At 34.0% G+C, this 15,477-nt stretch overlaps 1 long non-coding RNA gene across 18 annotated transcripts in view; it reads right to left on the bottom strand.

The window, feature by feature from the left end:
- LOC143232143 (uncharacterized) overlaps positions 1-7,031 on the bottom strand; it is a 35,027-nt gene extending 27,996 nt beyond the window's left edge. For 13 of the 18 annotated variants that reach the window (XR_013017540.1, XR_013017507.1, XR_013017558.1 and 10 more), the window contains exon 1: positions 1,234-1,711. This is a non-coding gene — a long non-coding RNA (uncharacterized LOC143232143). Of the gene's footprint in view, positions 1-1,185; positions 1,712-6,935 lie in introns of those variants that run through there. The other 5 variants (XR_013017475.1, XR_013017565.1, XR_013017470.1 and 2 more) reach the window with 2 other exon arrangements.
- Positions 7,032-15,477: the final 8,446 nt, after the last annotated feature.

The following is a 15,477-nucleotide window of genomic DNA, read 5'->3' as shown; positions in this document are numbered from 1 at the left end:
TTAATATTTACCAGTGTCCCACTAGTTCTGTCTTTTAACATAACCACAGGGTTAAGCATAATAAGATGAAAAAATAAGGATAATTGGAGAATTTGAAATTTTTAGAAACTTTATCCTCTTGTTAACATCAGTATTAATGGACCCTAACTACAAACAGATCTTTGGAATTAATTGACTAAGCAAACTAGTCATGAGTATATATTAAACTAATACATCATTTATTCTAGTCAAATAGTATAAGATAGCAAAGACTTTTTATGCATATACAAATATAAATGTATTAAACATGTTTAAATCCTGACAACCTGTAAAGGCTTAAGAACTGTTAAAATCTACAAATGACACTGACCATTAGTACAGAGGAGAAACCTTCAGTTCCCTGATCCTAATGACACCCATGACAGTACAATCCAAATTAGGTGATAATTTTATTGTCTTATGCATGAGTAGCAAGTCAGTTCAAGAACTGTAAGTTGAAAAATGAATACAAACTGTTTAAACCTTACAGAATTGCAATTCCAAACCCCAAATGGTTAATCTACCTCAGAGTTTCTACTTTACATTTATACCTGGTGTTCAATTCTGAAGTCAACAGCAGGCAAAATTAAAGTTTCTTCAGCTATATAAATGTCATAAGATATGTCATTCATGTCATGACTAAATCTATCGATCTCTCCAGAGGCATATCAACCCCATGGCTTGGTTGTTTCTTTATATCTTATGATAACAACCACAGAAAAAAATCAAAGAAGCAGAGACAACCTTGAATATTTAATGAAAGAAACTTTATTACACATAACAAATGTACAATTGTTGGTAAGTTTTCATTATCAGATATTAATTGTCCATTTGTTACTTATCTCTTTCGTTACCCATTCAAGCTATCTCCAAGTTTTATATTCTAAAGTGAGTTCTTTGTTATCAAAGTTGATCATTTGCCCAAGACTTCAACAGTAGATTAAACAGGACATGATTTAAGGCACTGACAGGCCACGGGGCAAATGCAAACTGAGGCTTCTGAAGGTTCCACCTACCTACTTCAATAAGTACTAGTTGTCTTCTATTACTATCATTATTATATTGTAAACAAATTATGTCTTAAATAAATCTACTGCTGCTACATAAACAAACTAATAGTGTTATACATGGATGAACAGGATTTCAAATTTTCTTAGTAAAATTTACCTTTATTGCCTATTTACATTCTTCTTGGACTTTTTAATGCAAACTTACCTCGAGGTCCACTTTTGATGTGAGATGACTTTCAATATGTAAAGCAAGAGCAATAATCTGTTTTGATAAAGTATTGCTTAAAGTCAACTTTTTCATCTTTTCTAAAGTATAAAATTACTCAAATATTTAATTACATATGACGTAATTAAATCCAATATAACACTTTGGTACAACATGGCACCTATTGGTCCATCTTAGCTGTTCCATCCACTAAACTAAATTCAAATAAATAAAAGGTTGAAAAAAAGCCCTATATATACCAAATGATTGTAAAAGAACTTATTTCACCTGTCGTTTCGCCCTCAATAAATAGCGAAAGGTCAAGTGAAAGTAAGTCCTCTTACAAAATGATCTGGGATGTATAGCTAGTTTTCTTTTTCTATTACCAAAATGAGTAATTGCATTTGATTAGCAATATAGGCTAACTACAGTTTGCTATTTGTCATTACTTAAAATAGCCCTCCAGTGGTGCAGCGGGTTTTCGATACCCGTTGTAGGCAGAGCAGATAGCTCAGTGTGTAGATTTGTGCTTAATTCCAAACAAACAAACACATAAAATAATGAATCGTAAAACGATTATAGCATATTAACATAAAATAAGGTTTAACTTATAGTTCCATTCATTGACAGCTATACAGAACTACTTAAATTAGAATATATATTGTATCGAAAAGATATGACACAACACTTGCAAAAGTAAACACTCAACTATTAGATATTTTTATAAAAAGGAATACAACAGTACAATCTTAAATTCAATTAGAAAACTAATATTCACTCAATGAAACTTTTACATATTTTCAACATATTTTTGGTCTTGCCCTCTTTCTGTTAGAGCAAATATCTAAAATTTAAAATCTAAATAGTCCTTACAAACTCTATGTTGTATTTAAAAAAAGGTTTATAAATATGAGTTGATAAAAGACTTTGTACTGTTGCGACAAAGTTAAAGAAAAACTAAAAATGTAACATGTACTTTTATATTAATGTTTATTATGTTTTGTGCGTTTCTCGGCGAGTTTTCTAAATTTTTGTTTTCATCTGTAATTAAATGATTCGGTACTTGGTTCACGTTAAATGTTCATATATATTAGTGTGAGGAAGTTGTTTTAATTGTGAGATAGAAAATAGTGAAGTTTGAGGGAAGGAATGTTATTTAGCGAGTGGCGTATGCTAGTAGTCATTCTGAGAGACAACTGTGATTTGATGAAGATAATTCTACAAAAGACTGATCGGTGATGACGAGAAACCCACTTGTTGAGAAATTTATATGCAAGAAGAAGGTCGAAACGTTGTTCGCTCTTCTATGTAAAGTGTTTTCTCAGCCCAAACGAGCCGTTTTTGCATATAAAAGACTGATCGTCTGATAAAGATTGTTGTGCGAGACATAGAGAACTGACTCATCAAGAATACGTAGTGTATTGAAAAAATATTACCTAATATGTACAAAACTGAACAGTCAACTATTAGCTATTCTTGCAATATAAAATATGCAGTGTAACAGTATAATGCTAAATATGATTAGGAAACTAATACTCTTGTTACTTGTTGTACAGCAAAGTAGAAGAAAACATATTTTAAATTTCGCTGATGATATATCCATATCGTGTCGACTAAATTTTCAATGCATTTTTTTATTTTTCCATCCGTTATACAATACAAATATATATTCACACAAATGTTAAAAAGTCGCGTACGCGATTTTAATTTACTAGGAATCACACACATTGAAAGTAACTACCACCTCTATTTTCAACGTATGTTTAGACTTGCCCACGTTGCGTTACAACTAGTAAAGAGTTCTAATCTATAAAATATACAAGGTACTGTAAACTATACCCGGTATTAATAAAATAAGGTTATAAATTCAACTTGATGAATTAGTTTAGAATAGTTATGATAACTCAAAAAAACATTTGCAAAACAGAATATGTATTTTTATCTTACCATACCCAAAAAATACATTTAGAAGTATATAGTATCTAGCAAAGTTAAATACTCTCGTTTATCAAGCTTAGTAATAATTTGTATTTGTGTCTAAAAAATAATTTTTGGTGTCCTAATAAATGGACATTTTTGTAACCCAAAGATAGGAATCGTTTAAGAAGTCCAGATAAGGATGGAAGTATGCGTACATCATGGGCTTAGGATTTTAAAAAAAAGTTATTGTACTTATTTGTTATATTTACGTTAAATTGTTTCTTACATATTCTATTCGCTTAAATTAGTTGAAATGCAGAACAGGAAACTCTAACGAGAAATATTGACAACTTTCAGAACGTAGAAATTTATTTGTTGTAAAAATACGAAACTTGACTATCCGCACCTTGTCGTTGGATTTTAGTGTTGCAAGTTCATAAACACGTTAAGTTGACTCACAAGAGAACAGTACAATTTAAATATGAAAATTAGAAATGTATTACATATATACCAAAGTAGTAAATAAATTTGTTACTGTTGTTTCTTGCTTTAGTAATTCTTGTAGCAAGATTCCCACATCATTAAAAACATTTTGTTTGTTACTTTTGTGATGTTGGATTTTCCTACTTCTTTCATTTTCGGTGTACGTAACAGCTTCCAATCAGAAATTTATGCACAGTCGAGGTACTATTGTGTGGTATATTTGCTATTCTAATTATACTTTGATATGTATTTATCAGAAGTCACCACTGTGGGAGAACATTGAAACAAATGACCTTTTTTTTGTTTAATTTTACCTTAGCTTCTCTGTTTGTTTTTGATAGATAGATAAAATTATACAGTTCACTGTCTGTCTATTCGTTAGTTCGTATTCTGTCTATCTATTTGTTTTTTGTTTACCAATCTGTCTGATAGATAGATAGATTAAATTAGAAAGATCATTGAGAGAAATGGAAATGTCTTTGTTGTTACAACCATTACGTTACGTTGTATCACTATTTTATTGTCAGAACAAATATTAAGCCACTGTAACTAATCCACATGTGTGTACTGCTAACTGAAAACTTTATACTGTCCACTTCAAAAATCTATTTGTAACAACTGTACATAGATAGTGAATAGAATACATTAAACAATCGACCTAATGACTGTACGTTACTAACGGTAAATCAATAGCTGTACTTCTAATAACGGCGCTCCCGAAGTTAGCCAGCTGAGTACATGGCTGAGAAGAAAGTTGCTTTCCCAAGAAAACACCTATACGTAGCTACTACACACTGGATGAAACACGTATACCGGCTGCAGGTTCCCATACTTATGTATATCACATTAAAAAACTGCTTGTTTCTAAAGCTAAAAGAAACACAGTCTAACGTATGTTTTTTGTTTGTTTTGAAGTTCGCGCAAAGCTACACAAGGGCTATCTACGCTGGCTGTCCCTAATTTAGCAGCGTAAGACCAGAGGGAAGGCAGCTAGTCATCACCACCCACCGCCAACTCTTGGGCTACTCTTTTTACCAACGAATAGTGGGATTGACCGTAACTTTATAACGCCTTCACGGCTGATAGGGCAAGCATGTTTGGTGCAACCAAAATTCGAATTCGCGATTCTCAGATTATCAGTCGAACGTCTTAACTCACCTGGCCATGCCGGGCATAGCTTCTCTGACTTGATCAGTCAAGCAGCCGAAACAGTTATATTAGAAACTTTTAAAACTCGAAGCGAGCAATGTTCGAATATTTCCCACTGTAAATCCAGGTTGTTTCTATATATCCCAATAGTCTATCATAAAATAATTTGTGGGAAAGCATTTTTTCCTTTGTCGATCTGTTATTTCAAGTACATATATCGTCAACGGGTAACAGAAGAAAATAACCTGGATATAAGAAAATATTTAGAAATTGGTAAAAATAAAATTGATATGAATAGAGATTTAGGCCTACGACCCACAGAAGTAAACTTCAAAAATCGTTGTTGTAAATTGTTTCATTATAAAGATCCAAATTATACATGTAAGTAACTTCATGCGTACTACTTGATTTATACTTCTGAAGATGATGGAATTATTTCCTTGGAAACATGTAAGGTTTTTAAAGATGTCTAATTTACATTTATCATCTTTACAAATAAATTATTGTTTAGAGAAAAGGTTAATGTATCTTTTATTAATTTGACTTAAAACATTTTGTACAAGAACTGTCTATTTTACAAATTGAAACTATTAATGATTTAAAATTCATAAAAAGTGAAAATTTAAATGATTTACACCTTAAACTAGTAGGAAGATGTAGACGATTGGATGAAAACTTAGTCATATAGACTTAACGAGAAAGTTAAAAATTGATATTATGTTTCACACACAAAAAGACCCCTACTAGGTAAGCGGTAGGTTTGAAGGCTTATTCGCTAAAAATCGTATTTCGATACCCGTGATGAGCCCAACACAAACAGTCATTTTGTGTTTTCGTGCCTGATTAATAAACAAACAGTTTGTTTAAATATTTTATATTACTGTGAATCACAGAACGTAACCAAGAAAACGTCCTTATTAATCGGACGTTTATTAAACCGAACATCAACAACAGATGTAATTGAGTTTTTTATTGTCTTTCAGAATTTGTAGTGCATAACAAAATGATTTACACATTCTTTTAATAAAGTTAAAATAAAAAACCCTTTACAATTCATGTTGGTAATAGAACTTTTATCTGACATTTCGCCATAACAACTTCTTGAGAGCGAAACATCGGTTGAAATAATTCGTGTTATAAAATTATCTGGAGTGAATAAATAGTTTTATTTTTCTTACTTTATCACCACAATGATTATTTAAGTTTGATTAACAGTATGGGCTAACTACATTTGCTCTTTATCAGCAGTTAAATTACTGAACTTCAATCAGCTACAGATAATTAACTTAAAATAAGGTTTACGTTATAGTTCCATTGATCAATAGATGTACATAACTAACTGGATTTGTAGTGTACTAACAAAATATGCAAAACTGAATACTCAGTTATTAGCTATTCTTACAGTATAATATAAGCAGTGTAAAAACACACTCTAAAATTTAATGAGGAAACCGCTACTCTTGTTACTTATTATAAAGGAAAGTAGAAGGTAAGTTTTCGCTGGTAATTTCTATTACGTTTATCCTAAGTATTTTAACGCTACTTTATTATTTGTTTACAATATAAATATATATTTACACAGATGTATAAAATGTTTTAAAGTCATGCACAGGGTTTCCAATTTACCACGAACCACACTCACTGAAAGTAATTTCCACCCCTATTTTCAAGATATATTTGGACTCGCCCAGAGTGAAATAACTCTCATAAGGAATTCTGAAAGATAAAACTTAGCGAGGGAACATAAATTGCAAGTAATATTATTAAAACTAGAAAATAAATATGAGCAAATAGAATATTTTAAATACTTGAACATAATTTAAAACTACAAATAGAAATAGGAAATATATTTTTACCACACCATTAGGAGAGTAAGAGAACTGGTTTTATATAAAATGTAAACAACGCCCATGCAACGTTTATCAAGTTTAGTAATTAAGCTGTATTTGGGTTTAAAAAAAATTTTTGGTGTCCTATAAATTAGGACAAGTTTGGAAATGAAAAACAGGAAAAATGAGTTTGAAGAAGTTTGGTTATTGGTTATACATTAACATTATTATCCGATTAGGATATGTAATAATTTAAGAGTTCGCCAGTTATTTGGAGTTGTCGATTGGTACTAGGCCTAAACGTTTTTATGACTTACTTACCGCATATGTCCAGTCCCAGTTTCTAACAGTTACAAGCAAGCAGAGAATCTCCTCTGCCGCTGATGGGTAAAAACCAAATTGGGAACCCAAGCTAACTGTTAGAGGTACACTAGCTAAAACAACTGTTAATGAACTACACTTTACCGTAACAATATATTTTTTTTTCATTTTAAAAATAACTATATTGAATATAATACATAAAACATGGTTTTCTTACAGTAAATCCACACAATGCGCTACCTTCACATTGTTTATTGGAGAGAATCGAACATTAGATTTTATTGTTGTAAATCCATAAACTTACCGTAAGTCTACAGAATAACAGTTCAATTTAAAGATGAGAATAATAAACTTTTACTGACACTGAAAGTAAAAGAAGTAAGAACAAATTGTGACCTTTACAATGAGATCGGATCTTGTTATAAAAAAGTATTGAACCAATAAATAAAATCACAAATTTAAGATTTAATGTAGAAGCTTTATTACACATACTTGCATGTCAAAGTAAGAGTTAAATGTTATAACTTTGTTATTGTGCTTTCTTGTTTCAGTAATTATTGTAGTAACATCCCTACAACATTTTAAAATTCACAACTGTAAGGTTGTCTTTTCTTACTTTCGGTGTACATGAGAGATTCTAATTTTCATCTTTAAATTGTACTTTACATTTAGAAACTGTCGCGTCTTCGAGCAACTGCATGTTTACTATTCCTGTCTCCAAGTGTTATGTGTGCTGACTTATACTGCTATAAAACAAGTTTTTATACTCGTGGTGAGCAGTGCACAGTCAGTCCTTTGTACAGCATTCTGCTTAAAAAAGAAACAACTGCTATTCCCATTATGTCTATCTATATATTTATCGGATTGACAAAAACTGAAGACCACCATCGAATCAAGTACTGTATAAGAATGTTGTACCGAAGGGGTTATTTGTGTTCACCCCAGTTTCTCTGAAGTGATCAGTCAGTTAGCCGAAATAGTGGTTACTTTAGAACCATTTAAAAATTTGTAACGGAGTGATTTTCGAGCTTCTTCCAATATAAATCCACGTACGATGTTGTTTTTTTGTTGTGCCTGTATATCCCAGAAAGATTTATTAGGCAATTTTGGGGAAAGCAATTTTACCACAGCCATTTTTAACTTTGTCGATATGTTAAGTACTACACAGTGTTAAAACAAGTTGTAGTAGAATAGAAGATGACACCGATTTCTCCAATTAAAAAAAAAAAGAAAACTCCGGGGAAAGCAATAAAAAGCATAATATTTAATCCAGAATCTTGCAGTGTCTTGTGGCGAGTCCTAACCTTAACCCTAGTTAGTGCGTCTGTGGCGTACACTTGCTCTCTTCACTCGGTCAGCTCGAATTTAACTTTTCTCCAATATTCCTTAATATAGCAGTTATTAAAATACTTTTGATCCTTTTCTTATTCATTTGATTTACGTTTTATACGCCATCTATCTTCATTTTTATCGTCACTTAATCATGAAGCTTTATTCGTGCTTATAAATTGTAGTTGTTAATTTTTAAAATAAGCTTTTCGGTAAAGTAACTTTCTCTTTTTATCTCATACTCACAAAAATAAAACTCATCTACTACAGCAGATTAGAGATACATTGGTCTTAAATTTAGTACAATTGTTTTAATGAATATTGAGGAAAGTAGTATGAAAGAATCAACAGTAAATTTGTTTTTCAGTATTAGTTACTGTTTGTTCAGAATTCTCCACAACACAGTAGACAGCAGTGTGGTTTCTCTCTGGTGTGTTTTGTCTTCAGCATTCAGTATTAGTTACTGTTTGTTCAGAATTCTCCACAACACAGTAGACAGCAGTGTGGTTTCTCCCTGGTGTGTTTTGTCTTCAACACTAAGTATTAGTTACTGTTTGTTCAGAATTCTCCACAACACAGTAGACAGCAGTGTGGTTTCTCTGAATAATTCTAAGTTCATTATTTGTTCCAAACTGTTTTTAAGCAAATTGTTTGATCGATATAAACGTCTAAAAATCATACACGGAGTTTCTAACTTACTTCGAATCACAACAATAGCTTCCACCCCTATGTGTAAGATATGTTTGGACTTCTCCATATTCCGATTAATCAAATAAAAAACATTAGGAATTAAAAGTACATGTTACCAATAAACTTTACTTTGTATTAAGAAACTTATGTTCAGATTAGTTTTAAGTAAAATTACTTAGCAATTTAAAAAAATACTTCAAAATCAAATTAAAAACGATAAAGATATTTTTAATACACCATCCAAACACTATTTTAGCTGGTAGTATAAATAATATAGACAAGCACCATCACATTAAGCTTAGTAACAAGGTTTATTTGATTTTATAAAATATGAAACAATTTTTAGAAGTCCTTGTAATTAGGACTGTGATGAAATGCCAAAAGTAGAGTCAAGTGTTTAGAGAAGAATTGTGTTTCAGATCTGGATTATGTTATGTTGATACGAAAAACTGTTCATTAAATTTTATGTAACACTAGTTACAAGTTAAATACTATGTTTCAGTGATTTAAACAATTTTACGGGTTCGAAAGTCGTTTAAACCAATTGATTGATATTGAACAAGAAGTGTTAACAAGTTTCTGGTAATATACGAAAGAAAAGATTTTGCTGAGCCACTAAGAGATTAATAGCATTTGTAAACGTAAGTTAAGCAGGTACAGTAGCTAAAACAAATGTAAAGATACTAAAAAAACATAAGTCGATACAATGCGCTACTTGCACATTCTTCATTGGAGAGAATCGAACATTAGATTTTATTGTTGTAAATCCATAAACTTACCGTAAGCCCACAGAATAACATTTCAATTTAAAGAAGAGAATAATAAACTTTTACTGACACTGAAAGTAAAAGAAGTAAGAACAAATTGTGACCTTTACAATGAGATCGGATCTCGTTATAAAATAGTATTGAACCAATAAATAAAATCACAAATTTAAGATTTAATGTAGAAGCTTTATTACACATACTTGTATGTCAAAGTAAGAGTTAAATGTTATAACTTTGTTATTGTGCTTTCTTGTTTCAGTAATTTTTGTAGCAAAAACCCTATATCATTTTAAAATTCACAACTGTAAGGTTGTCTTTTCTTTCTAGGTCTTTCCAAGGTACATATTCGTTTATGTTTCTTGAAGTTAGAGTTATTTCAAAACTGTTTCTGTATAAATGTAATGGCTCTCTTCTAGAGTTATTTCAAAACTGTTTCTGTACAAATGTAATTCGTTTCAAAACTGTTTCTTGAAGTTAGAGTTATTTCAAAACTGTTTCTGTATAAATGTAATGGCTCTCTTCTAGAGTTATTTCAAAACTGTTTCTGTACAAATGTAATGGTTCTCTTCTAGTTATTTTAAAACTGTTTCTGTACAAATGTAATGGCTCTCTTCTAGAGTTATTTCAAAACTGTTTCTGTACAAATGTAATGGCTCTCTTCTAGAGTTATTTCAAAACTGTTTCTGTACAAATGTAATGGCTCTCTTCTAGAGTTATTTCAAAACTGTTTCTGTACAAATGTAATGGCTCTCTTCAGTTTTTGTTTCAATTCACCATATTACAGTTTCTCTCCAGTAGGAATTCTTCTGTGTAGTTTTAGTTTATCAATTGTTACAGATTCTCTTCCATATGTTATATAACTGTGAAGTTCAACTTCCTGAGATATATCAAATTGTGTCATGTTACTTACATCCATTTAAATTTGTTTTTCTATAGACACTATGGTTTACTTTTGAGCATTTGTTGACTTCTGTTAAAATATTTTCTTGTCTTAAAACATGATCACTAGGAAATTGACTTCCACAACAGGTGTTCACACTGACCTTTATGTCTAAGGTCAAAATATGATGTCACACAATTAATATAAGTAGTACCACACATTACCTTGTTTGATGAGCTTTTTAATTAATGTCATAAAAGTACATGTTTCAGCATTAGGAAGCCAGGAGTTTATAATACATAATTCATTTTAATACTTTAATACAATAAAAAACATAAAAAATAAAGATGAAAATATTTATGATATAATTTTCATATATTCGCACCATACACTAGTTTGATTAGGGTTAACAACATAAAATGGCCATAAAATCATGTTCAAGAGACAGATTTATAATTAAGTGAACTAAATTTGACAGAATAAAGTCACACTAAGGCCCAGCATGGCCAGGTGATTAAGGCGCTCGACTCGTAATCTGAGGGTCGCGAGTACGAATCCTCATCACACCAAACATCCTAGGCCTTTCAGACATGGGGGAGGGGTATAATGTCACGGTCAATCTCACTATTCGTTGGTAAAAGAGTAGCCCAAGAGTTGATTGTTGGTGGTGATGATAAGCTGTCGTCCCTCTAGTCTTACACTGGTAAATTAGGGAAGACAACTAGTCAACACCACCCGCCGCCACTCTTGAGCTACTCTTTTACCAACGAATAGTGGGATTGATCGTTACATTTTAGCGCCCACACGTGGTGATGACTAACTGTCTTTCCTCTAGTCTTACACTGCTAAATTAGGGGCGTCTAACGCAAATAGCTCTTCAAAAACGAAAACAAAACAATAGTCACACCAGTGATGTCGAGAAAACCCACTTGTAGAGAAATATATATGCAAAAACGGCTCGTTTGGGTTGAGAAAATATTTTACATAGAATAGCGAACAACGTTTCGACCTTCTTCGGTCATCGTCAGGTTCACAAAGAAAGAAGTAACTGACCGGAAGCTGACCACATGTTTGGAAGGGGTGTAACTGAGTGTCGGAATGTAGAGGGCGGTGTTAGATGTTTGAATATATAATTTTATACTAAATGAAGAAACAAACATAAACAAACGCAAAATTAAAGAAGCCTTACTAATACAACAACTTAAACCCAAAATAAACCAATATAAAGAAACGCCTTTATACCTACATTAATATAATAAAATAAATAAAATTATATACTCAAACATCTAACACCGCCCTCTACATTCCGACACTCAGTTACACCCCTTCCAAACATGTGGTCAGCTTCCGGTCAGTTACCTCTTTGCGTGACAACAACTCCTGTCCATGTCGACGCACTGTGTTTGCATCTCCCGGCTCTCTCCACGTCAGTCAATCAATCAATCAATCTAAACACATCTCATCGTAAGCCTGTGGATGTGGTTCTGGATCTCTCTTCGGCGGGCCTTACCGTGCTGACTCTCAGCTCTCCATGACGCTCCTCCTGATGAAAACTTATACCATATTAGACTCGTGGTCATCTATGACCATCACATTCGGAAAAATAAACCATTCGCCAGCAATTGGAACCTTACTCCATCACTCCTATTCTCACTTACACTAGTTATTCTTGCCATGTGTGGGGTGAAGAGAAACAGCAGTTTCTGACCGCCCCTGGTTATTTTTCGTTCGTAATGAACGAAATCATAATTTAACCAAAATTCCTACCATGACCTATGAGTTACTACTTTCTTTGTAAACCTGACGATGACCGAAGAAGGTCGAAACGTTGTTCGGTCTTCTATGTAAAATATTTTCTCAACCCAAACGAGCCGTTTTTGCATATATAATAGTCACACCAACCTTCTTTATTTTCAAATACAAAGATATATAATGGACAAAATGTAAAATGAACTTCATACGTATGATGGAATGAGGTCAAGAGAGGAGATCAATCTGTGTGTTGTTGTAATCAGGACCAGTCACCATCCATAGCAGTTAAAATGCAGGATGTAGACTGCTATAAGAAAGTTGAGATCAATCATTTAGCCACAGATAAAAAACTTCAAGGAGGCCGTGTGTCTCTAGCCAGTGTAAAAAATGCAAGGGTCTCTCTTAAGTTGCTTCAGGTGGGACCAGTTTGTTGAATGAAAGCAGCCAAATCACCTCACCCTAACCAGATCCAAGATTGTTCGTGATTGGGCCAAGGAACTTCTTGTCACCCAGCATAAAAGGTGCTTCCCAGATGATTCTATTCACCTCCTCTTTCTTCCCAAAGACTGAGGAAAACAGAACATCCTGGTAACAATCCCTGTGATGCAATGCAGTAAGGAGCTTGTCTGCAATGATGTTGTTCAGGTCAACAAAGAAGCATTTTAACTGGTCATTAAGACAGTGGACTGGCATCTCGTCCATGCCCTCACAGTCCATTATTCTCAGGGCCTCACCATCAAAGCCCTAAGGAGGTCGGATAGTTGATGACTACCTTCAGTGGTCTAATCTGTCCTATCTAGCCTTATCTAGGGCTGAGTACATGAACTATCGCCAGGGGTTACTGCTCTCCAGTTGAGGGAACTGAGGTCATACAGTTCACAGAGCAGTAAGCCAAGCAGGCCACTAGAAAAATCTTTAGCTAAGAAGCACTTGGTAAAGGAAAGCCAACAAATCTGTTGCACTGTGTACAACACTGAAATTCTCTGGGCCAATGTGCCAAAGGAAATGCAGCATCTTAGCATAGACTGATTTGACAAGAGCAAAACACACTGTAAACGCAACGTGTGTCTTACTTACTTCGAGTGCAACCAAAAAAACTGCAGCATTTATTGATTAAGCACATTATTGAGAGACAACTAGTAGCTCCTCCCACACAAACCCACCAAATAATACAAGCATACTCTTCTGGTTTAGTGAATGAGCAACCCAGCTGGAATACCTGCAGACGCCATACCAGTTATATTATAAAGTGATGTCTTCCTTCGACCTCGCCTGGCTGGTACAGGTAACAAAAACACACATCAGAGGGAGATTCTACACTGTAAAACTAACAGGTCTACCAGTATAAATGGAGGGCATTTGTGCCACAACTTTGCCTTTAATGGCATTAGAGGGTTTTCCCAAATCGACATAGTCACTTCATTGTTCAAAGGCAAAACAACAACCGACAGTCGTGCCACTCAGTTGATCTTTACTCCATGTGCAGTTTCATCTCCTGGGCATATTAGCGTCTTAAAAGTCTCTTTGCCAATGTGCAAATGAATTGTTCTACAAGGGCCTGTACTCAGTGGTCTTCCTTTTTACCACACCTGACTGCCATTTTCTGCTTTACCAGAATCTGAGATGCAGAACTCACATCTGAAATTCACCTGAAGCAGCTTTGGCCATTTCAGTAGCCCAAACTTGTAGATGTGGGATGGAAATAACCACCTCACTGGAATTCTTTGAGATCAGTGGATCAGCCATTTTATGGTGACTGGCTATATCAACCATGATCAAGTGTGGCACCTGGCCCGATCATATGGAAGAAACCTGCAGACAGCTTGGTGGACCTCACTAGGCACAGAGACATCCAATTGTGTAAATAGGAAAGGGCTGGAAGGTATATTTGCCATATGGCCTGCCATTTTAGCCAAGTTAGAGCAACATCTTCAGAGATTCTGGTGGCTGCAGGAAGTTTTTTGAGAGATGAAATTTCCCTCCAATAGCTCTCGGAGCTGTAGTATATGTCCTGGAGCTTTATAGAAAGCTTTTTTTTCAAGCTTAGAATTCATCTGTCGAATTGACAAATTATTCCAGTAATTTAATGAGTCCGCAATAGGTCCTGCATGTCATTTCATCCAGCTGGCTAGTAGTGGCCCGCATGTTTGTTGACCTCTTTAGCACCATTGAAGCCAATTGCTTGGCTGAAGTAACACTGCTTCACCATTGCTCAAGTGATTAACAAACCACAATAGTCATCATGGGTTTGGCCAGAGGACCAGGGATTCGGACAGTATTCCACCTCCAGTAATGTACAGTAGAGATATTACTATTTCCATTGTGCCAGAGATACAATCACAAATATCTTATAAATATAAATCCAGCCTCACTATTAAAGTTGCACATGTAATATAATTAGGAGCACGAAGAGTCTCATATAGTTTGTTCAGTTACTTTGTGAATTTACAGCCAACAAGGGCACTGTCGCCTATTTCAAAAATGATGAAGGCATTCTCACGATGTTTGAGGTCATCTAACTGCACATAGAAGTCTACGAGCATGGACTCAGGAACGAGAGGAACAAGCGATTTCCTGTTATTCCTAACAATCTGTGAGTACTCGTGGATTGCTGCCTCCCAGTCCTGGAATGTGTGGTTTAAGTAAGAACTTTATAAACTACCTACTGATAAGTCTTTAATAGGAACTTTACATGCTCTTTTTCTGCTAGTAGATCCACACCATGACCCGTTGATAAGTCTTTAATAGGAACTTTACATGCTCTGTTTCTGCCAGTAGATCCACACCATGACCCGTTTATCTATTATGAGGATGATATCATTTTCACTGAGAGAGTTTTCAAACGAGTCGTTACCTTTGCAGAGGAAGAAGGCAACTTAGTGCGTCTGTTCCTAAAGTTCTTTTTATACTGAGTTGTACTTGTGTGTAAGTACACCTTGAGAAGATAAACATCACCAACAATGCTTTTTGGCGGCACTGCCAGCATGCTGCTTGAATTGCGAGTGTGGGTCACTATTCCTTTAATGAAAATGCTACCATCAGCTTCCACCACTCAGAGTTCGGGTGTTTGCAGTGTGTACCGATAGACAAGCTGAAGGTATCTATCTTAGATGACAAAGGCCAG

Source organism: Tachypleus tridentatus, chromosome 1, assembly GCF_004210375.1.
Source record: "Tachypleus tridentatus isolate NWPU-2018 chromosome 1, ASM421037v1, whole genome shotgun sequence".
Lineage (NCBI taxonomy): Eukaryota > Metazoa > Arthropoda > Merostomata > Xiphosura > Limulidae > Tachypleus > Tachypleus tridentatus.
The sequence above is the reverse complement of the archived record's forward strand: the minus strand, read 5'-3'. Positions and strand labels throughout refer to the sequence as shown.